General features: G+C 37.3%; 1 protein-coding gene and 1 long non-coding RNA gene across 2 annotated transcripts in view; one reads left to right on the top strand and one right to left on the bottom strand.

Moving 5' to 3' along the window:
- Positions 1–25,581, top strand: part of LOC106064290 (uncharacterized) — a 114,580-nt gene that overhangs the window by 78,964 nt on the left and 10,035 nt on the right. The gene's annotated exons all lie outside the window — the stretch shown is intronic.
- LOC106064289 (uncharacterized) lies at positions 5,983–25,305 on the bottom strand. The gene is made up of 3 exons (XR_001217169.2): positions 25,146–25,305; positions 13,230–15,510; positions 5,983–6,404 (listed from the first exon to the last, which is right to left on the bottom strand). It is a non-coding gene; the product is annotated as an uncharacterized LOC106064289 (long non-coding RNA).

Raw genomic sequence — 25,581 nt, 5'->3', positions numbered from 1 at the left:
TGTGCCGACATTTCGGCGGGCCGGATGGACTCACGTCGCGGGCCGGATCTGGCCCGCAGGCCGTACTTTGGGCATCACTGGTCTAAAGAGCTGAGCCGAAGGCTCTTCGAGTTCTAAGTTTGAAAAAAAAAACCTGTTTGGACGCCAAACAGTAAAAAAAAAAACCTGTGAGAACATAGTTCTGTTTGAGAGAGACCCGAGTCGATGCGTATGTAAAGCATTGCTTTTTCCGATGCCTTTGGCCCCCGACGCATGCTTGGCTGCACATGGCCGAAGGCCGAGGACAACGGGAGCCTCCGCCATTTTCCATCGTTATACAAAGCTGACCGTGGGGGACACGCCATTTGTGTAACGGTCCCTTGAGGGACAGCGCATAGATGTGTGACAGGCTTGTGGGGACTCTTTTGCAACCCCGCCCGTGCAATGAGTGGACTCTCGTCTACCCGTGGGCATCCCCACGGGAGTTATGTTTCGCCATTCATTTAGCCTAGCTACCCCCTCAGGTGTAGGCGGACTTTGTTTTACATCGGGGCAGGTTGAAATGATCCTGTCTACCAGGAGCTCGTAGTTTAAGTGTGGGTCCATTAGTGGTGAATAGGTATTTTGTTATTGGTTTGTCTGCATATAGTCATTGATAGCTAGGCTTATTCGTCATTACTAATACTGCTTTATTGATCCTTATGGAAATTTGTTGTGATTAGATGTGTGTGTGTGTGTGTCATTTCTGGTGTTTGTCTGTCAACAGATTATCAGTTGTTTATGTTATCAAATGTTTGTCAGCCGATTATCAGATATTTGTCATCAGCAGATTAGCAGATGTTTGTTTGTCATCGAATGCTTGTATGACATCAGATTATCAGTTGTTTATGATATCAGATGTTTTGTTCTTATCAGATGTTTGTATGTCATCAGATGTTTGAGTGTCATCAGTTGTTTGTATATCATCAGATGTTTATGACATTTGTTATTATCAGATGTTTGTATGTCATCAAATGTGTGAGTGTCATCAGTTGTTTGTATATCATCAGATGTTTGTGACATCATCAGATTTTTGTCTTCATATGTTTGTATATGTATCACTTTATATGTTTGTATGTGCATCTCTTCATATGTTTGTATATGTATTTCTTCATATGTTTGTATATGGATCTCTTCATATGTTTGTATATGGATCTCTTCATATGTTTGTATAACGTATCTCTTCATATGTTTGCATATGGATCTCTTCATATGTTTGTATAACGTATCTCTTCATATGTTTGTATATGTATCTCTATATGCCATCAGTTTTAAGTGTCTTCAAATGTTCTTAGGGTCCCGGGTTCGATTCCCTGTGAAGACGGGTATTTAAATTTCGTGATGTTTCAGACGCCCCCTGGTCACCACCCAACTCTAATAAGTACCTGACTTCACTAAGGTCAGGGCTAGATAGAAAAGTAAAGGCGGTTGGTCGTTGTTCTGGCCACACGTCACTCTCGTTAACCGTTGTCAACATAAACAAAATACATTTACACAATCTTCCCTACAGATCGCAAGATCTTAAAGGGAACTACTTTTTTTAAAAAGACAAATTATTGACTTGTAATAGGAACTTTTAGAAAACGGATTGAACAGACCGGGAAGTGTCAAGTTCCGCAATAGATTTGATTCCATTAGGGAGCATGTTAGTCCCGAAGGCCAAACACGAGATCTCGGTAATTAGATTTATTGCAACGCGAGAGCTACTTCCCGTAGCAAGGAGAAACGAATCACTTACATGATACACACACATCCATGTATAAATACACACATACACCCACAGATAGAAACATGCACAGTTTTTTGTTTTCGTTCGGTCTCGCTACTTCAAGTTCTTTCTTTTCTCCTAGAGTCTGGTCAGTGTAGGTCGTTGTGTGGCTAAAGCAGTAAAATGACCACACCAGCAATAAGTGCGTAGCTAAACTACACATTTCAGTGATGTCAATATAAACTAGTGAATGTCATATAAACATTATCTCCTATTGTTTTCCTCGCTCCATACACATGAATGGTGGTGTGTACTGTGTAGTTTGTAGAGCAGTGTGTGGTCTTTACATCAAAAGTATGTGGTCATTACATCTAAAATACCACCACTTTAGTCAAGTACAATTTCTTTCCCTTGGTTAACATGCATGACTAGATGCGTGACGCATAGGACGCAATCATCTTCGTTTTTGAAGTAACGTCTGTATTTTATAAGAAAAGATACCAAACGAAATAATATTTTTTTTTTTACCTCTACCTTTACCTATCTCTTAGTCTGTTGGACCGTTGGGGCACCAAGCAAGATTTGTCGACCGTCTTTCTCCATTCCTCCCTGTCTTTTGCCTTGTTTAAAACCTCTATCAAAGGTAGGCCCGTTCATTCTTTTATGTTGTCCTCCCATCGCTTTCTCTGTCTGCCTCTTCTTCTTTTTCCTGGTACTGTTCCCTGAAGTAAGGTCTTACCAATAGGTAATTAACTAATTGGTAAATTTTGTATTGATATTTTTTTTTTTGTTAGGTAAAAGAAATAATTCTTGATTGGTTGTGGGAGAAATAACATCTACAAACGTTTAACCAGATAGACAGACAGACAGACAGACAGCTTTGACAAATGTTTCTAATCACAGTTTTATTAGTGATCTCTGCCCCTTAAATGTGTAGTCACTAATAGACTGTTGTCTCAGTTACAGTCAAACGTGGTCACTACTCGAGTAGTTTGTGGTCTCTGACAGTTTCGTTACATGTATGATATCGAAAGTCTCGTATCGTATCTTTAAGTCTCGTATCGTATCTTTAAGTCTCGTATCGTATCTTTAAGTCTCGTATCGTATCTTTAAGTCTCGTATCGTATCTTTAAGTCTCGTATCGTATCTTTAAGTCTCGTATCGTATCTTTAAGTCTCGTATCGTATCTTTAAGTCTCGTATCGTATCTTTAAGTCTCGTATCGTATCTTTAAGTCTCGTATCGTATCTTTAAGTCTCGTATCGTATCTTTAAGAATCGTATCGTATCTTTAAGTCTCGTATCGCATCTTTACGTCTCGTATCGTATCTTTAAGTCTCGTATCGTATCTTTAAGTCTCTTATCATATCTTTATGTCTCGTTGCGTATCTTTATGTCTCGTATCGTATCTTTAATTCTGGTATCGTATTTTTAAGTCTCGTATCGTATCTTTAAGTCTCGTATCGTATCTTTAAGTCTCGTATCGTATCTTTAAGTCTCGTATCGTATCTTTAAGTCTCGTATCGTATCTTTAAGTCTCGTATCGTATCTTTATGTCTCGTATCATTTCTTTAAGTCTCGTATCGTATTTTTATGTCTTGTATCGTATCTTTGAGTCTTGTATCGTATCTTTAAGTCTCGTATCGTATCTTTAAGTCTCGTATCGTATCTTTAAGTCTTGTATCGTATCTTTAAGTCTCGTATCGTATTTTTATGTCTTGTATCGTATCTTTAAGTCTTGTATCGTATCTTTAAGTCTCGTATCGTATCTTTAAGTCTCGTATCGTATTTTTATGTCTTGTATCGTATCTTTAAGTCTCGTATCGTATCTTTAAGTCTCGTATCGTATCTTTAAGACTTGTATCGTATCTTTATGTCTCGTATCGTATCTTTAAGTCTCGTATCGTATCTTTAAGTCTCGTATCGTTTATACCATTAATTCATATATAGGTTTACCTAAGGATCCCGATCGTTTTGTAAGAGGTCACTACTAATATTGGTACTTAAGTCAGTCGTCTGCTGAACACCTTCAGCCTAAACTCTGCAGTCAGCACACGATTTTTGTCTAGAGAATTTGTGAATTCAAAATGTGTATTATTTGTTAAGTAATGACAGTATATATTGAAAGCCTGTCATGATTTAATGTACAGCCGCCTTTCAAGGGAAATAAAGAGTTTAACAAACTGATACAAACTGCGGCTGAATACGTTCCTTTTTGACCCTGCCTGTTGTCACTACAACAATTTAAAGCATCAATTATGGTTTCACTTAAATGAATGGATTTGGAAAGAGTAGAGAAAATGACGCACGTGAAATGAAGTAAAAGAGAAGAAGAAGAATAGAGAGAGAGTATGTGTGTGTGTGAGAGAGAATGTGTGTGTGAGAGTATGTGTGTATGAGAGAGTATGTTGTGTGTGTGTGTGCGAGAGAAAGAGAGAGAGAGAGAGAGAGAGAGAGAGAGTACAGAGAAGACACAAAGATGAATGTACCAAGACAAGAAATCAGGCTAGGGAGTACGAGAGAACTAAAACAAGGGAGACAATTGAACGAGAAAGTTTTAAAAAATCTTTTGTAACGTGATTTGTGCATTCCATTAATCCAATTTGTACAATTGTCGGACTTTATGTTGCGATTTTTTTTTCTTCAAATCTCGAATTTCATTTACTCATTTGTTAAATTTAATTAAAAGTTTATATTAAAAGTTTAGATACACCGACAGCGTAGTATCACAACACAGATAGATCATGAATGGTATATATATAGCAATTTAGTCATTGCTACTGATATACCAGTGATCCACATATTTAGATGGCATGACTATATTTCAATGGGTAAAGTTAAGGAAAATATACTTCATATAATATTGAAATATATATGTGATACTTCAAATATTTTACATATTTTGCTGATCTCAAATAAATGATAATATATTATCAAATATAAAAAAAAAAAAAAAAAAAAAAAAGTATGGACACTTGAACTCGAGCTGAACATGTTTTCTGAGCGCCTAGACAGCACGGACTCCGCCCCCCCCCCCCCCCCCCCCCAAAAAAAAAAAAAGAGATTGGACCATAGAGTATGCTATAAGTATACGCGAAAGTTGCACTATGTAACACCTATTAAGAAAAAAAAAACATGTTCTGGGCACCTGAAATTGCCAAGCCGACACAAGAATGTAAAAGTCTAGTTAAATTCATTTTTGTAAATATATTAAGATGAACTAGCCAGGCAGAAATGTTCAAACTTTTTCAAGAACGTTTGAATTAAAATCGAGGCCAATACGTGTGTTGAATTAGGTCAAGTAGAGTCAGAACTAGCCAATAAAATGTTTTACATTGCAGGTATATTATCTAAATACAGCGCACGTACGTCAATAATGGGCGTGACGTGACGAGATCATCTTCGTGATAAATAAGACGTCTTGTTGAGGACTTTTTTTTTTTTTACAAAACTTATATCAACTCACTCCGTCTGTCTGTCCGTCTGTCTGTCCGTCTGGGACAAATTTTGTACACGTTATTTCTTTGACTTCCCTTTCTCTGGATCAAGTTGAAACTTTGCACAATTATTCATTGTCTCTAACAAAACATGGCTTTGAGTTGATGGTATGTAAGTTGATATTGTGGATGTGAGTTGATGCATTGGCTCTGAGTTGATGGCATGTAAGCTGATAGTGTGGATGTGAGTTGATGCGTGGCTCTGAGTTGATGGCATTTAAGTTGATATTGTGGATGTGAGTTGATGCGTGGCTCTGAGTTGATAGTATGATCATAGGGAATGAATGGGGGGGACAACTATTGATAGTAGGATACAAGGATACAAGGATAACTATTGATAGTAGGATACAAGGATACAAGGACAACTACTGATAGTAGGATACAAGGACAACTACTGATAGTAGGATACAAGGACAACTACTGATAGTAGGATACAAGGACAACTACTGATAGTAGGATACAAGGACAACAACTGATAGTAGGATACAAGATATAAAGTTGACTGTAAAAAAAAAAGAAAAGAGAAGAGAAAGATGTACTTAAAAAAAAAGGATATGAGATTGTAATGAGGTTGTCGTGAGATTACTGTGAGGTTGATATCAGGATAATATGATGTTGTAAAGTTGTTGTAAGAGGGTTGTGAGGTTGTTGGTAGCTACGTTGTGAGGTTGTTGGTAGCTACGTTGTGAGGTTGTTGGTAGCTACGTTGTGAGCTGTTGTGTTCAAACTGGTGGATTCTTTAAGAAACACTGTGACATACAAACTGTTCGACGAATGCGTTTTAATTATGTTTTGAATTGTTTATTGTACATTCATGCGTTCATATATTCACCAACTTTACATCTGTGATAATTTTTTTTTTATTATACAGTGACTCAAAGTTTTCTTTCATGACTGAACAAAAAAAAATTTCTACACATATGCAAATATAAAAAATTATTTGAGATCAAAGGTTTTAATTTGAAGTGATTCAAGACCTTGAGTTGTCCTGAAATGACCACTGTCCAGCGTTGCGATGATGTAGTCACGTGACGGCCTGTTTCTTTTTATTTAAAGCAGGCGTTGCATGTTTTGGCGCAACTGATCTGGTAGAAAACTGCCGAGCAATCGCCATCCATGTTGAGCTTGTCGCAGTCTGTGCGGATATCTACACTACAGTCTATGAATTTGCCCAACAATGTGGCTGGGGACAAGATGTTAAAACAATCAGCATTGCTGGAGTTAACTAGGTGTTAAATATTTGCATATATATCATTCATTCACTAAAATCTTAATTCTATCATTATTTAAACTTAATTTTGTGTTCACGTCTCAAAGGATACAAGGACATACGAAGTACTAGGTACGATGTTAGTTTGGTACCTCGTCGCCTTCATGCGATAGCGCCGGGTCGGGATCAGTGGTTCGAATCCTCGTCTGGGGCTGTCTATTTTTTCGCCCTCTTTTCTTCACTTTCTTCTCTAAATAACCTTGGGACCTCAGTGCTGCTTGTCACGTGTTTATTATGTTTGTAAGACTTGATGAGATAAACTTGTGACACATGCGGATTCGGAGGTGCCTTAATTAATGTTCAAAACACTTTCTTAAACAATGAAGTAACAAAGTGCTGATATGCTTTTCAAAAGTGTAAGTCTTTTAAAACTCAAACTTGAAATAATCATCATCATCATCATCATCATCAAACTCCATTTGAGTGAGGGCTTGAGAGGCTCAAATCCTCTCTTGCAAAAGCCCTGGACAGAAACCCTGCTGTCTTGCGTAGTGCATGAATGTCGCCATACAGGTCGAGAATTTTGGGTTTCCCAGACCTGTCGAGACGGAGATTAGCAAGTCTGGGGCAGTCAAACAGAATATGAGGCACGGTTTCCTCTTCTTCCCCGCAGCGAGGGCACCGTGAATCGAAATTTGGCCATAGCCGCGAGAAATATGAGCCAACAGGACAGTGGCCTGTCCTGCACTGTGCTATAATAGCTTGCTCAAGCCTGGACAGCCTCCACCACGGGGAAGTGCGGTCAGGGCGCCTCATGCGCTCCCAGACTCCACGGGCTTTTTGGGACTTGTCCCAGCACTCAAACCACTTTTCCATTTCTGTTTTTTTTGTATTATAGCCAGGGCTTGATGAAAGCTTACAGCCTGATCAGTGGGTGGAATTTGCCCTCCCTGGTGGGCCAAAGAGTCTGCGATTGTGTTGCCAGTCTTGAAATAATAAATGTATGTATGAAAGATATAAAAAGCAGATACAGGATACAGTAATGACGATAAAAAAATGAGTAACTAATTACTTTTAAACTAGCGACTTCTAGGTCTAACTTTCTCCCTCTCTCTCTCTCTCCCCCTCTCTCTCTCCCTCTCCCCTCTCTCTCTTTCTCTCTTTCTCTTTCTCTCCCTCTCTCTCTGTTTCTCTCTCCCTCTCTCTCTCTTTCTTTCTCTCCCTCTCTCTCTGTCTCCCTCTTTCCCTCTGTCTCTCTCTCTTTCTCTCTCCCTCTCTCTCTCCTTCTCTCTCTCTCTCTCCCTCTTCCCCCCTCTCTCTCTTCCTCTCTCTCTGTGTCCCTCTGTCTCCTCTCCCTCTGTCCCCATTCTCTCTCTCTTTCTCTCCCTCTCTCTCCATCTCTCTCTCCCTCTCTCTCTCCCTCTCTCTCTCTTTCCCTCTCTCTCCCTCTCTCCTTCTCTCTCTCTCCCTCTCTCTCTCTCCCTCTCTCTCTCTCGTCCCAAGCTACCACTCCTCTTTTTATATCTTTCTTTAGAATAATCTAGAATCTAGAACCATGGCATCTCAATACCCTTGACCTTTTAAATTTAATTTTCTTCGTCTGTTGTTTTTTTTTAATTTAACCTATGTTAATTATATTTCCCTGCTGTAGCCGCCTTGAACTAAGTTTTGATTGGCGTCTCTCTGGCATCTAAGTGTGATAACGCGTGACCTAATTTGAGCTAGGTAAACTGTCCTCATTTTGTGAACAATGAGGTGTAACCAGGGACGTGACACTGCTATTATCATATGTTACATGTAAAAAAAAAAAAGTTTCCCTTTCAGACCTTGTGGTCTATAGGGCAGATGATGTAAAGGTCATCTGTTTCTGTGGCCTACGGTTAACAAGGGTGTCATGTGGTTAGCACAACGACCAACCGCCTTTACTTTTCCCTAACTAATGTCAGGTACCCATTAGAGCTGGGTGGACTCAGAGGCGCCCGAAGATCCCGAAATTAAAAATCCCAGTCTTCACCAGGATTCGAACCCCGGTCCCCAGTTCGGAAGCCAAGCGCTTTACAGCTCAGCCACCGCGCCTCAGGATGGAAAAGAAGAAAGGCACTTTTAAGCTCTAAAGGTGCCAAACAAAGAGGAGCGCAGTTTAACGTCATGTCTCGGGACATATGTTACATGTCATGTTTATGTTTATTTATAGCTTTAATCAGCACTAAAAGTTTTAAACCCCATTTATGTTTTTAAAAAAATATAACAGATGGTTTTAGTTTCTATTTTGTTAGATTCTGGAATTTCTTTTAGAAACAGATTTAAAGAAAAAAAAAAGCTTTTTCCCAAATGTAGAATTAGTTGTATATTTAAATGTGTCGATGATGAAGTCTGTGGGGACACATCAAAACAGACATCTGTCTGTCAAGCATACGTTGGGCATAAAGAAAAAAAAAGTCTTCACTAGAGCACAAATAGCTCGTTTGTTCAGCCTCGGTCTCATCTGTCTTACGATCAATAGACAAACATAGAACGCAGTCAGTTTTGCCCCCAAGGGTCTATTCTAGTTTGTAAAATGGTTCAATTGTCAGCGCTGTCAAATGAGCAGGTTCTTTCATATTTCAGTTTTGCCCCCAAGGGTCTATTCTAGTTTGTAAAATGGTTAAATTGTCAGCACTGTCAAATGAGCAGGTTCTTTCATATTTCAGTTTTGCCCCCAAGGGTCTATTCTAGTTTGTAAAATGGTTCAATTGTCAGCGCTGTCAAATGAGCAGGTTCTTTCATATTTCAGTTTTGCCCCAAGGGTCTAGTCTAGTTTGTAAAATGGTTCAATTGTCAGCGCTGTCAAATGAGCAGGTTCTTTCATATTTCAGTTTTGCCCCCAAGGGTCTATTCTAGTTTGTAAAATGGTTCAATTGTCAGCGCTGTCAAATGAGCAGGTTCTTTCATATTTCAGTTTTGCCCCCAAGGGTCTAGTCTAGTTTGTAAAATGGTTAAATTGTCAGCGCTGTCAAATGAGCAGGTTCTTTCATATTTCAGTTTTGCCCCAAGGGTCTAGTCTAGTTTGTAAAATGGTTAAATTGTCAGCGCTGTCAAATGAGCAGGTTCTTTCATATTTCAGTTTTGCCCCAAGGGTCTAGTCTAGTTTGTAAAATGGTTAAATTGTCAGCGCTGTCAAATGAGCAGGTTCTTTCATATTTCAGTTTTGCCCCCAAGGGTCTAGTCTAGTTTGTAAAATGGTTAAATTGTCAGCGCTGTCAAATGAGCAGGTTCTTTCATATTTCAGTTTTGCCCCAAGGGTCTAGTCTAGTTTGTAAAATGGTTAAATTGTCAGCGCTGTCAAATGAGCAGGTTCTTTCATATTTTAGTATCAAGGCTTTAGATTCTATGGTCCTTAAGGCTCGAAAAGACTTTCCTTCAGGGAATAGTACCAGGAAAAAAGAAGAAGAGGCAGTCAGAGAAAGAGATGGGAAGACAACATAAAAGAATGGACAGACCTGTCATTAAATGAAATTCTATCCAAGGCAAAGGACAGAGAGGAATGGAGAAAGACAATAACGGATCTTATATGGTGCCCCAACGGTTCAATAGACTAAGGCATAGGTTTAGATGAAGATTCGGAGTGAAGTTGATTCCAACAAGCTTGGTCTTGTGACATTTCTGGAGAGTTTGCAGCAGTCTCTACAAGTGTAGTCAACTATTGCAATTAGCTGGACAATTAGTGTCACAGGACTGACCCAAAAGTGAAGGAATGTACTAAATTATAATGAGTCTCAAACCAGACCACAAGCTGTATGCTATAATTATAGTTCTAACAAATGAATAGTCACATTTGATTACAGCAGCACCGTTAGTAAAATCACTAAACTTAGAGACACTTCAGGACAGAAGACTAAAGATTAAAGTAGCAATAATATTATACTTATACACTAATTTATGCAGGGTTATGACAAGGAAGAGTAAATGACGTAGGCATATTAAAAAAAATTAGACTTTAGGGAAAAATTACGGAAAATTACGTGGGATAACTCTGTCACAAGACGCTAGCAGAGTGCAGGCGCCTGCTTTAACTGGGCGTGGTCTAGGGTGATTCTGGAGGCCCGACTGTTGACGCTGGAACTGTGTAGTGGTCTTTTGTGGCTTTAGCCCTGTCGCGATTTAGGTGTTTGTTTATTCAATTAACATATAAAACTCAACACCTGTATAATAGTTACAACATGTAGCGTCTCACTTTATTAATATAGAATATAGAATAATATTATGAAAACAAGAAGAAGCGGGGAAAGCGACCGTCCGCTCTACAAAAACCCACACCAACTGCCCCTTTGTCCCCAAATTCTGCCTGGTCGTGCGGATGGCTGCCTGGTCGTGCGGTTTGCACGCTGGACTGTCGTTCAGATTTATCCATGGTCCCGGGTTCAAATCCTGCCCGCTCCCATCCCCCGTCGTCCTGCGGGAGGTTTGGACTAGGAAGTAATTATCTTCAACTCTGAAGGAACATCCGAAACATGTAAAACAAACAAACAATTCCCCAGATCACCCCGCCCTCGTTGTAGACTAGGTCACCTGGTCACGTGACAACAAAATAAACATTAAAAGCACAAACAAATACTCATTTCCCCTTCCAATACCAAAACAAATCTAATTCAACTAATTAAATTATATTAAAAACATAAATAATTACATTAGATTTAAAATAGAAATAATAGTAAAAAAATAAATAAAACATTCCACAATAACTAAGGCCATGATGGCGGGTAAGGGGTCAGCTAGGTCAACATTTCTTAGCCAGGCCCGTATGTGGACTGCTGTTGTTCTGCTACACACGCACACAAACGGGTGTGGGCTCACAGCGGTTTGTGACAAACTTTTGTCCGACTTACGAAAATAAAAGAGTTATCTTTCCATGATGCTTATATATTGATATGTTTCAGTTAATGAATTCTCAAACCAAGCGCTAAACTTTATACCATTAAATGTGACTTAAGGGATTCTCACTATGCATTATATCTTTCAGTGCAATCCGACTGGGCCTAGATATACGCCGTATCTAATTAACAGATTAAAGTTTTTGTCTTTGAATAAACGCTGATGTAAAATCACGACCTTGGAATCTTTCAAGATTTCATATTTATAGAGCGAGTGATTTCAAGGTCTCTAAATGGTTGGTCCATGTCATTAATGAAATACAATTTCTATTGTAAGGATTAATTAATAGGCAATTGAAAGTACAAGGAAATTATCGTGTTGGTACGCGGGTAACTCAAAAATGGGTTAGGGTCCATAACAAACATAACCTCAAGGGTAAAATACCAGAGCCATTATTGAGTTAGTAGTAGAGTTATTTCTATGATACAAAAGTGTAAAGACAGTAAAAACTGTGTGAATTTTAATGCAGTAAAACAATATTTTCTTAAACTCTTATGTGGTATTAGAATAGTTGAATGTTTTATGGGCATTGTTGAATTCTAGGTCTGTTGATGACATTTCGTATGTAGGGTAGTGTTATTGTTCTAGCTCTTTATAACACAAAACAATTGTGCCTGTAGTTAAAGGTCCGCGGGACAATTAGAACAAGGAATCATTTTTTTTTGTGGCCAGTATGTATGATGTAGGTTATTTGTAGATGTATGAGCTTCTAGTAGACTGACTATTTTTTTTTTAGCACTAATCATTTCCTGGCGTCTGATCAATATATCACCTTCAACTATCCCATAGTCTATTGGACCTTTGGGGCACCACACAAGAATAGTCGACCGTCTTTCTCCATTCCTCTCGGCCTTTTTCGCCTTGGATTAGAACCTCATTCAATGGCAGGCCCGTCCATTCTTTTATGGTGTCTTCTCATCGCTTTCTCTGTCTGCCTCTTTTCTTTTTCCTGGTACTGTTTCCAATGTACAGGCATTTTGAGCAGTTTTTACTCTTATAAAATTTGTAAGATTTTTTTTTTCAGGTACCCATCTTTGGGCACCTCTAAGTCCACCCAGCTCTAATGGGTAACTGACATTAGTTGGGGAAAAGTAAAGGCGGTTGGTCGTTATGCTGGCCACATGACACCCTCGTTAACCGTGGGCCACAGAAACAGATGACCTTTACATCATCTGCCCCCATACATGGCAGGTCTGAAAGGGGAAACTTTACTTTTTGTTTTTACCCATTAGAGTTGGGTGGACTCAAGGACAAACTAAAACTACTCAAATTCAAAATCTCAGTCTTCAATGAGATTCGAACCCAGTATAACAGGTTGGGAATCAAAGCGCTTAACCACTCAGCAACTGTGTTCTGTACTGTAAAAAAAATTTTATAGTAGGCTTTTAATCGCACTTAATGTTACTTTATTGTAGCAATCAAAAGAGACTTGTTTATATTGCTTTTCCAACAATCCCGAAATTCTAAATCCCAGTCTTCATTGATATTCGAACCCAGGACACCAGGTTCGGAAGCCGAGAGCTTAACCACTCAGCCACCCACCCCATAGATGAAGTACTTGACAGGTAAAAACCTATATATGAAGTGCTTTACAGTTCAATGCCCGATAGATGAAATACTTCGCAGCTAAAAACAGCAACTAGTTTACAGTTAAACACCTGATAGATCAAGTATTTGACAGTTAAACACCCGATAGATGAATCAGTTGACAGGTAAACACATGAGGATGTGAAGTGACTCACAGTGAAGCACCTGTTCAATACAGTAAACAAGTTTTTTTTATCGCACGAACTTGGGTTTGAACCATAACTCAATGAGCTCTTCCACCAACGACTGTTGTAAGAACATTTACATTGTTAAGCTTTTAATTAGTTCATCATTACTCACGGAAAGCTAAAGTGCAGGCTGCCAAACACACAAGTAAACAGATAAGCCTCAGCATGGTGCCAGGTACCGGTACTTTCACTTTATAATCAAACTTCTGCCTGTCTGGTTTCTCTCAGTTTCAATGGCATTGATTGCGGCTGAACTTTGAGCCCGATGCAACGGATTCTTTTTCATAAGTGCTGCTGCAATGGGGGAAACTAAAAAAGAATGTAAGAAAATTCTGACACTAATGTAATTTCATATATGTCTCCTATGACTACCAGATATGACCCTAATACCATTACATTTTTTTAAATCATCTTTCAACTTTAAACTTGGAAAAAATGTTTTATAATGCTATTCACAGCCAACTGTTTATCTCAACTAAATCAAAACTTTCAGTTTTGGTCCCCGAATTTTTAAAAATAAAGCATAAAACAATTGACAGTATGTTACAATAGACAGTATGTTACAATGGACAGCATGTTACAATGAACAGTGTGTTTGTATTGGCCAGTAGTGGGTATTTTTTAACGATAAACTGTGTCATACAATAATAAGGCTTGTCTTCGAGTCAGAAGATTTATGAAGAATGCAGTATTTTCCGTGGCTACGCAGCCCCAGTTTTGACCTACATATTTTGCCACATCCAGGGCAAGCATAATAATTGTCCGCTGGTGGTCGAATTAAGATTTTCTTTTCGCCGTCTGCGTCTGTCCGCGGTAGTGGATTTTTATTTTGTCTCAAATAGTGTCAGGTAGGCCCTACCATTGAAAGAGGTTCTAAGGCTAACGACAGAGAGGAATGGAGAAAGACGATCATCGAATCTTGCATGGTGCCCCTACGGTCCAACAGACTAAACAGTGTTGTTTGTGTCTGTATCTACCTCTTATTTTGAGATCCATTGCTCCAGATTAGGATTTGGGAACTTACAGATGCTGTTATTCTTAGATAATATTTCGCCTGTACATGTGGCTGTGTTTGTAGTACTGTGTATGAGTGTTTGATTCCTTGTGTGTGAGTGTTTGTTTCAATGTGAGTGTGTATGTTGTTTGCAAAGGTATGTGTGATTGTGTCAGTGTGTGTGTGTGTGTTTTTCTATCAATGTTTGTTTGCTTTCAATTAAAAAATTGTTTTTTTCCTCTTTGTAATTTTATAATAGTCAAAAATGCTTGAAATTCCTGTACAATGCTCTAGCCTTCTGTTTAAAGGCCCTTGGTTCAAATCCAGGTTGATGGAGATGTAAATTATTCAGCAAAGTTAGTTCACCAATCAACAGATCTGGTATCGCCTGGGGGGTGGGGAAGTTTTCCCACAATAGTCAAGTTTACCGTTGAGCCTCGAAAATCTTTTGTTAACTCATTCTCTCCTAACTGACGATACCAACGTTGATTCCACCAGAACGTGGTAAATAATTACGGAGAGAAAGAGTTAAGGCTTGATTTGAACAATCTTAATGAATGTTTCTTCAGTACGATACGGCATTACAAAGTTTGTTCCCAGGCCTTGGAGTTTGTTGACCAACGGACTAACACATTCAAAGGCGGCCCAACTATTTTAGTTCACCCCACCACCTTCTATCCCTTGTAAGGCTTGTAAATAAAGAATACGCAGAGGAATGGAGAAAGACGGTCAACCGATCTTGTGTGGTGCCCCAACGGTTCAACAGACTATGGAATAGGTGAAGATGAATGTTTCGAGTCGTTTAAAAGCAGTTTCTTCATTTTAGTTTTCACTCCAACATATCAGATTTGCAGAGGCGTAGCTTGGGTGGGGAAAGAGAGAGGTATAATTTGGCCCCCACCCCTCGGGCTTTCACTTGGAGGGGGGGGGGCTCCCAAATTAGTGTGTTTTTTAACATTAAATATTACGCAAAATACAGTCCCCGAAGAGGTCAAGCCCCCGGGGGGGCCCCCAAAATGATGGCTAATTCCTATCTACGCCACTGCAAGGTTTGTGATTAATAAATTTAGTGAATACTTTCATTTCGCAGACTAAAACTCAAAATATCAAATGAAACAAATGTATTGTTCATTAATAATCAACTCGTATTGACAAAGAAACATAATTGTACGAGTCTTCAACACAAAGTATTGTCAGAATTATTGAGAGTGACGGCCCCTTGATGTGACTTTGAATGCTGTGCTGTGTCTGGGTCAGAGCCTCTATCTGAAGCAAGCCTGACAGGTCTTAGCACAACCGATCTGGTAGAAGACACTGTCGCAGTCGCCGTCCATGTTCAGGTCCCCGCAGTCTTGCCGGATGTCGTTTGTGCAGTCAAAAAACTTCTGGATGAGGGAGGCTGTGGAGGAAATAATAATAATAATAATAATAATAATAATCTTTCTTATCCGTATGAAAATTTGTCTTACAATTTGTGCATTACACCAAACAAAAAACTATAAGAAACCAAAGTGTAATTTCACACCAGACTCACTCATAATTTACATGTGACAAAGTCTATACCAGATTGTTCTAATTTAATGATTTGATTGCCAGGGGAACAAAAGAGTGTTTGTGTCTGTTTGTCTTTGCAATCGGTGTCTTGTATCTCTTTTGTGATGGTAAAATCGCAAAATCCTGACACAAAGGGTGATTCTTTATTTATCTTATCTTATCTTATATAATACAGACGTTACTTCAAAAAGAAGAGGATCTTGTTAGCTTTTTTAGAGATGTTTGTCTCAAACAGCTGCCCAAATGGGGTTTGTTTTTTGCCAATGATTTTACCAGCAGCATTTAGGATTCTATAAAGTTTATTTTTATTTTTAATGCTCAGATTGCCATACCAGGCAGTGATATTGAAACTTAAAATATTGCAGATGTGAGCGTGATAAAACATAGCCAAGGCCTTTTCGCTAACATTAAACGAGGACAGTTTTCTTAGTAATCGTAATCTTTGCTGCCCTTTTTTGCTGATATAATCAGTATTTGCAGTAAAATTTTGTTTATTGTCTAGGATAGTACCGAGTGTGCTGTAAACAAGAACAAATGGACATTAGAGTTAGTCTCTTTAGGTCAAACAGTGACTTAACATTACTTTTAATTACTGTGTTTGTTTAAAAGTCATATATATATATAAACATATATATAAAGCAGAAAGTAAGGCCAGTGGCGTCACTAGGGTGGGTGTCCCCCCTCCCGGCCGCCCTAAAAAATATTTTTTTTTCTTTTATGCTATAATGCACATAATTTGTAATAAACTACATTAATTGATTGTTAACGTCTATAAATGACAATTTATCTATAGTTCAATTTTGCAACAATGTAACCTTAAGTAAATTACAATGTTTTTTTTTTTCTTTTCTGGATTTCAAACTTGAAAACGTATCAACCACTTAAAATTGACGATTACATTTTTAATAAATGTGCCCGTTGTAAATGTGTCGTCTGTTCATCGTCAAACGTGTTATGCTTTTGGTAAAGAAAAAGTTTAATTAGCCACCACTTTGTATGCCTTTGTTGTGACACGGTTACTATGTGTGGTCAACCGTGACACACGGTCAAGTGTTGGAGACATACGAGTTAAGGGACTTGCGGGAAGTGACAAGTGGATTGCAAACAAGAAGAAGGAAGTCATGTAGTGGAGTTGGTTATCTGTAGATAATGTGAGCCTTGTAAATATGTTAGGTTTGAATGCTTCACAATATAAGGCAGTTTATACTTAAAAGGACTTGTTTCTTCACAACTGACGACCTCGACTGTTACTATGTGTGGTCAACCGTGACACAGCCTTCTCTTCTGTATCTTTGCCTTCTAGTATACCTTCCCCCTCAAAAAAATAAAGCAAAGATAGGTAAAATAAAAGACATCTGGCTACAGATCTTTAGCTGCACCTCTACAGGCTGTAATTTTAGAACCAAAAAACATATCTACATTGTGCCAAAATTTAGGCAAGAAACATTTTCTGAATAGAATGTTGACCACATAGCTTAAGTGAATGCTATACACGATCTATTTAACAGCTTTTCTGTTGGTTCTTACAATTTCCTGTACTCCTTTATGGCTCCAAACACCGAAGCTTTTTTTTTTATATTCCTGAGCTAGACAAATCATAAATCAAACTAACCTCCCTTCTACATATTTTAACCAATGTAACTAAGTAAATATCACTAGCTTTTTTCTCACCTAAAATCAGTGGCTTAGCAAAGTACCCGTGGACCAGGGTTCAAGAACATCTTGGTGGGGTTAGGGCCCCCCTCCAACCAATAAGACAAATTTAGTGTTTGACAAAAAATTAGTAATCTAAATATAAAGACATTCCAATGTAAAGATCGTACCTTTTACTTGAAAAAAAAAAGTAATTATGTCATAACGTTTGATTCAGTTAGGACTGCATAAAAGTAATAATGTCTTAAAAGTCAATGTTTTTACAACAGAGTTAAAGGACTTAAAGGTGTTTCAAATGAACAAACATATGTTCTTCCTAAGTTGTGGGCTCCAACTGGCCAGGAGCCATGGGCCCAAGCGTAATGAGCTCCTTCGCGCCACGCTACGCCACAGCTGTGGGCCCCTATTGGTCGTGAGCCCGGGCTCATTGAACCGCTTCGCGCCATGGATGCTACGCCACTGCCTAAAATCTTATAACTTATGAATCTGATCAGTGTGCACTGTGTCAGGTGTGCTGTCAAACAAAATACAAATGTGCTTACGGTAATTTTAACTCTTTTAATTTTAACTCTTTTAATTTTAACTCTTTTAATCTTAACTCTTATAAATATATGTTTAACGTGGCGTGTCAGGTGTGCTGTCAAACAAAATACAAACGTGCTTACGGTAATTTTAACTCTTTTAATCTTAATTCTTATAAATATATCTTTTACGTGGTTTTCTAAAACGTGTATACACTTTTCAAGATACACTTTTAGTTATGGGTTTTATTCACAAAAAATTCCCATCATCTTACGGAAATTCTATTTTCAATCAAGACTGATTCATTGAGACTCGGACCAGCTCACATCCCAATTACAAGAAAAAGGACGCCAATTATAAGCCATCTCGACATGACCATCCCATAATTTTTTCGACTCACAACCGGACACAGCAGAATGAGACTGCCTGGTCGTGCGGTTTGCGCGCTGGACTGTCGTTCGGATCGACGGTCGAGGGTTCAAACCCTGCCCGCTCCCATCCCCCGTCGTCCTGCGGGAGGTTTGGACTAGGAAGTAAACTATCTTCAACTCTGAAGGAACATCCGAAACATGTAAAACAGAAAACAGACAACATTTGTTCCCGAAACTAAAAAGTCGGGACTAGCGAAAGCTGCCCCTGTGGGGCATCACCAGAGAATGCTGACCATACCCTTCAAAGATACATACTATTTTAAGAGGCCCGAACAAGACTATGGCCCCAAAACCCTCCGATAGAACAAAAACTATACGGAGAGCTACCTGATCTGGAAACCACTGCGCGGTTTTCATCTCAGATATAGGATTAGCGAGCTGAACTCTCCGACATATAAAATGAGAAAGAAGAAGAAGAAATAAAGACTCGTCGTTAATCAGGTCACGAAATGTCAAATTTTACAGAAACAATCTGTGCAATTCATCCTTCCATTGTTTTTCTTCTTGACATCAAAATAATGTTGTGGGCTAATCTAATCTGACTTCGACTATGTATCAATTATTACTTAACAGTAGCCACAGAACATTACAAGTTGACTATCGTTGATAACAACATTCAGTTCTATAAAATGAGACTTTATTAACCACTGGGAAATCCTTCCAGTCTTCCTAAAACGTCTAATTACTATTCAACTACTATTCAAAACACAGCCTACTCCTAACATAACGCCATGTTCGTCTCTTGTTCGCCTAAGTCTACTACGTTATTAGTCTGTCTTACTACGTCATTACTTTTACCGTCGCTAAAACTATACACAATATATTTGTCTAACAAAACTAACCTACTCTCTAAACTAGTACATTACACATCATAGCAACGACTTCATTGTCAATTGTATTAGTAGCCGGATGCCTTTGTTTTCCGAATTTTCCAATCCTGATGTGACTAGTTTTCATGTGTCTTTTGATATTCCTATTTCGGACTATATTTCCACCAGATAGCTGACAACAAAAGACATACAATTACTTGCAAGTAAGTGACTAAATCATCCCCTATTGGAAGCATCATAATCATTATTATTAACAACTGGAGCACTTTTCCTCTTAGAGAGATTAATTCACTAGTTAATTATTCCAGTGGTTCGCGGAACACCTATTTCAGGCCACGCTGGACACTAGGGTTCCTCGGAACAGTTTGGGAAACATTGCTTTGAAGAATCACTTGAAATTAGAGGGAAAAAAGACATGCTCTAAAGACAAACACGTGATCTAGAGATAGTATGTTTGGTATCTCATTTCTTTTCAATTATCTTTTATGTTTGAATATTTTTTCTAGATAAGACATTTCCTTCTTTGCCTGACCTAGATTTACTTCTAGATGTAGACATTCTAGAGATTGTCGAGGTAACGTAGTTAGGCCACTGGCGGATCCAGGGAGGGGGGGCGGTAGGGGCGATCACCCCCCCCACTCCAAAGTTCTGGATCCGCCAATGAGCTAGGCTCGTATGGAGATGTTATTTCTTCGCAAAACGCAAAACAAAAAGACATTTCTGGTAAAATACTCAGATTCTACTTTTTTCCAGTAACAAAACTCACACATATATACATAAACACATACCGACACACACACACACTCACACACACACATACACACTCTTTCTCTCTCTCTCTCACACACACACACACACACATACACACACTCACACTCTCTCTCTCTCTCTCTCTCTCTCTCTCTCTCTCACACACACACACATACATACATACATACATACATGCATACATGCATGCATACATACATACATACATACATACATACATACATACATATATATATATATAAATATATATATATATATATAAATATATATATATATATATATATTCTCAAGCTTGCATCCAACATAACATGGCAAGCCCTAACCTGGAACCCCCAAGGGAAGAGGAAAAAGGCGAATGTCCTGGAATACACGGCGCTGTAATTTGGAAGCAGATGCCAAGCGGATGGGCAAGTCGCGACAGTTGGAGAGACTCGCCCAGAAGCGAGATGTCTGAAGGAAGCTGGTTGGTGGCCTATGCCCCAGACGTAACCACAGACAGAGATGAGATGATATATATCTATATACATACATAGAGATTGAAACGGAAGGGCTTAGAATATTTGATTTTGCTAAAAATGCGAAAGAAAAAAAATTAACATTAATTTAAAAAAAAAGCATAGTTGACTAACACTTCCTTTATTCCTCACACCCGATAGACCAAAAAGCTATTTACAATCATCTGCCATAGATACAAATCCGCGGTAGTCGAATCCTTTGTTCAAGAATGCAGTTCTCTCTCTCTCTATGGACCTCATTCACCAACCGTAAACAAGCAACATTTAGTCACGTGATCTTATTGATAAAACAACGACAAAAGCTGTCACGTGACAACCATCATGAATTAAACATGAGATCGTCAATTATATAGAAGAGATAGAGCACCACGTGGCTAAATGTTGTTTGTTTACGATTGGTGAATGACGTCCATTCTGTGGCTGCTAAACCCTAACGGTTAGCAGAAAGAGACACGGGATGGGTTCACTTGGAGAGCTAGCATAAAGTAAAGATCCTAGATTGCAGACGGCGTACACACCAGAAGTAGAATGTGTTATTTTTTTTTTTGGACTGAAGACTTTCTGAGAACAAACAGATATCATTCAATTCGCCTTCTCGTCTGGGAAAAAACAAAGTTTGTTTACAAGAAGCTGTTGTTTAAGTCTCCTCATTGCCACGGATAGACATAAAAAAAAAATATGCAAATATGCAAAACTATATTAAACGTGTTCATAATGAGATATATTCCTTCCGGAAAACCATCTTTCCTTTCTTTTCTACTTTCTTAACATAAAAATTTAACTTTTGGAACCTTTGGGCTTCCATACGTAATAAGCACAGATCCTTCCGAACCTCACCCAATATCTTCGTTCGTCCACAACAGATGACAATGGACAACCCAGTGATCGTCAAGTTTGGACAGTTTATGAACAATATATATCGTCAAGTTTGGACAGTTTATGAACAAAATATATCGTCAAGTTTGGACAGTTTATGAACAATATATATCGTCAAGTTTGGACAGTTTATGAACAATATATATCGTCAAGTTTGGACAGTTTATGAACAATATATATCGTCAAGTTTGGACAGTTTATGAACAATATATATCGTCAAGTTTGGACAGTTTATGAACAATATATATCGTCAAGTTTGGACAGTTTATGAACAATATATATCGTCAAGTTTGGACAGTTTATGAACAATATATATCGTCAAGTTTGGACAGTTTATGAACAATATATATCGTCAAGTTTGGACAGTTTATGAACAATATATATCGTCAAGTTTGGACAGTTTATGAACAATATATATCGTCAAGTTTGGACAGTTTATGAACAATATATATCGTCAAGTTTGGACAGTTTATGAACAATATATATCGTCAAGTTTGGACAGTTTATGAACAATATATATCGTCAAGTTTGGACAGTTTATGAACAATATATATCGTCAAGTTTGGACAGTTTATGAACAATATATATCGTCAAGTTTGGACAGTTTATGAACAATATATATCGTCAAGTTTGGACAGTTTATGAACAATATATATCGTCAAGTTTGGACAGTTTATGAACAATATATATCGTCAAGTTTGGACAGTTTATGAACAATATATATCGTCAAGTTTGGACAGTTTATGAACAATATATATCGTCAAGTTTGGACAGTTTATGAACAATATATATCGTCAAGTTTGGACAGTTTATGAACAATATATATCGTCAAGTTTGGACAGTTTATGAACAATATATATCGTCAAGTTTGGACAGTTTATGAACAATATATATCGTCAAGTTTGGACAGTTTATGAACAATATATATCGTCAAGTTTGGACAGTTTATGAACAATATATATCGTCAAGTTTGGACAGTTTATGAACAATATATATCGTCAAGTTTGGATAGTTTATGAACAATATATATCGTCAAGTTTGGACAGTTCATGAACAATATATATCGTCAAGTTTGGACAGTTTATGAACAATATATATCGTCAAGTTTGGACAGTTTATGAACAATATATATCGTCAAGTTTGGACAGTTCATGAACAATATATATCGTCAAGTTTGGACAGTTTATGAACAATATATATCGTCAAGTTTGGACAGTTTATGAACAATATATATCGTCAAGTTTGGACAGTTTATGAACAATATATATCGTAAGTTTGGACAGTTTATGAACAATATATATCGTCAAGTTTGGACAGTTTATGAACAATATATATCGTCAAGTTTGGACAGTTTATGAACAATATATATCGTCAAGTTTGGACAGTTTATGAACAATATATATCGTCAAGTTTGGACAGTTTATGAACAATATATATCGTCAAGTTTGGACAGTTTATGAACAATATATATCGTCAAGTTTGGACAGTTTATGAACAATATATATCGTCAAGTTTGGACAGTTTATGAACAATATATATCGTCAAGTTTGGACAGTTTATGAACAATATATATCGTCAAGTTTGGACAGTTTATGAACAATATATATCGTCAAGTTTGGACAGTTTATGAACAATATATATCGTCAAGTTTGGACAGTTTATGAACAATATATATCGTCAAGTTTGGACAGTTTATGAACAATATATATCGTCAAGTTTGGACAGTTTATGAACAATATATATCGTCAAGTTTGGACAGTTTATGAACAATATATATCGTCAAGTTTGGACAGTTTATGAACAATATATATCGTCAAGTTTGGACAGTTTATGAACAATATATATCGTCAAGTTTGGACAGTTTATGAACAATATATATCGTCAAGTTTGGACAGTTTATGAACAATATATATCGTCAAGTTTGGACAGTTTATGAACAATATATATCGTCAAGTTTGGACAGTTTATGAACAATATATATCGTCAAGTTTGGACAGTTTATGAACAATATATATCGTCAAGTTTGGACAGTTTATGAACAATATATATCGTCAAGTTTGGACAGTTTATGAACAATATATATCGTCAAGTTTGGACAGTTTATGAACAATATATATCGTCAAGTTTGGACAGTTTATGAACAATATATATCGTCAAGTTTGGACAGTTTATGAACAATATATATCGTCAAGTTTGGATAGTTTATGAACAATATATATCGTCAAGTTTGGACAGTTCATGAACAATATATATCGTCAAGTTTGGACAGTTTATGAACAATATATATCGTCAAGTTTGGACAGTTTATGAACAATATATATCGTCAAGTTTGGACAGTTCATGAACAATATATATCGTCAAGTTTGGACAGTTTATGAACAATATATATCGTCAAGTTTGGACAGTTTATGAACAATATATATCGTCAAGTTTGGACAGTTTATGAACAATATATATCGTAAGTTTGGACAGTTTATGAACAATATATATCGTCAAGTTTGGACAGTTTATGAACAATATATATCGTCAAGTTTGGACAGTTTATGAACAATATATATCGTCAAGTTTGGACAGTTTATGAACAATATATATCGTCAAGTTTGGACAGTTTATGAACAATATATATCGTCAAGTTTGGACAGTTTATGAACAATATATATCGTCAAGTTTGGACAGTTTATGAACAATATATATCGTCAAGTTTGGACAGTTTATGAACAATATATATCGTCAAGTTTGGACAGTTTATGAACAATATATATCGTCAAGTTTGGACAGTTTATGAACAATATATATCGTCAAGTTTGGACAGTTTATGAACAATATATATCGTCAAGTTTGGATAGTTTATGAACAATATATATCGTCAAGTTTGGACAGTTCATGAACAATATATATCGTCAAGTTTGGACAGTTTATGAACAATATATATCGTCAAGTTTGGACAGTTTATGAACAATATATATCGTCAAGTTTGGACAGTTCATGAACAATATATATCGTCAAGTTTGGACAGTTTATGAACAATATATATCGTCAAGTTTGGACAGTTTATGAACAATATATATCGTCAAGTTTGGACAGTTTATGAACAATATATATCGTAAGTTTGGACAGTTTATGAACAATATATATCGTCAAGTTTGGACAGTTTATGAACAATATATATCGTCAAGTTTGGACAGTTTATGAACAATATATATCGTCAAGTTTGGACAGTTTATGAACAATATATATCGTCAAGTTTGGACAGTTTATGAACAATGTTAACATGAATTGTTGTGTAAACCGTGAAATTACGTTAGTGTCTTATGTGTTGTTGCCAATGTAATCTCTTCAGTACTAAAAAAAAAAAAAGAGAATAAATTCTCCTTAGACTCGAAAGAAGAAAATATATATTCACTAAATACTGCCTTAATTAAGACCACATCAGACCATAGAAGGTTCTGGTCAAAAATGAACCTGTAGAGGTTTGGTTCTATTAGATTGAATTTGGTGAAGTAATGTAGCTTATGTCGGAAATGTTTAATATTATTTAATTCTGTGGTGAAACTGTTAAAAAGGGTATTATATGGCTAGGGAACCAATGTTGGATATTTAGCAAAGTTGAGCTAATTCCCCAAGATTTGAAACTTTCGGCTGAGGAGCTGAACTCTTTAGCTGTTCGCCTCTTTAAAAGAAGAATACAATGAAAGTTTTTTTTTTATCTCACAGGACATCGAAAGACCTAGAGCCGGCCCTGGTTGTTGGCTTCCATAGAACGTACAATTGAATTCTGAATGTATCCACACGAAAAAAAATGCGGTGTTTATTAAAGTTTGACATAAAAACAAGAAACTTATAGAGTATGTAGTAAGTGAGTACTAAACTATATTTTGTACTCACGGAACGCTAGTGTACAAGTCACCAAACACACAAGCAGACACAGGAACTTGAGCATGGTGGCGTGTTGTTAGGTCTTTAGACCGTTGAAGTCAACAGAGCTAGTGTAGAATCTGTTGTGCACCCTGGTTCTGTAACATTTTGTGTGGCTGGGTTTTAAACCTAGCTTTAGTTTTTTTTAAGTCACAGAGGTGTAGTCCAAGTGGAGGTCAGCGATTTGACAGTTCATTCGATCTAGGTCTAATAAAAGTTTATTTTTAACTCTTTTTTTTTTAAATATATATCTTCTTATAGTTGAAGATGTTCCTTCTTACCAGAAGATAATTACGCCCTACGCCTATCCATGTGTTAATCTAGTCGTGCGTGTTAATTAGAGACTTAAGTATAGTACTAGAGTAACACCTTTAGTAAAATCACTAAATTTAGAAAGCCTTCAGGG

This window comes from Biomphalaria glabrata, chromosome 12 (genome assembly GCF_947242115.1).
Source record: "Biomphalaria glabrata chromosome 12, xgBioGlab47.1, whole genome shotgun sequence".
Taxonomy (NCBI): domain Eukaryota; kingdom Metazoa; phylum Mollusca; class Gastropoda; family Planorbidae; genus Biomphalaria; species Biomphalaria glabrata.
This window is presented reverse-complemented; position numbering and strand designations above follow the sequence as displayed.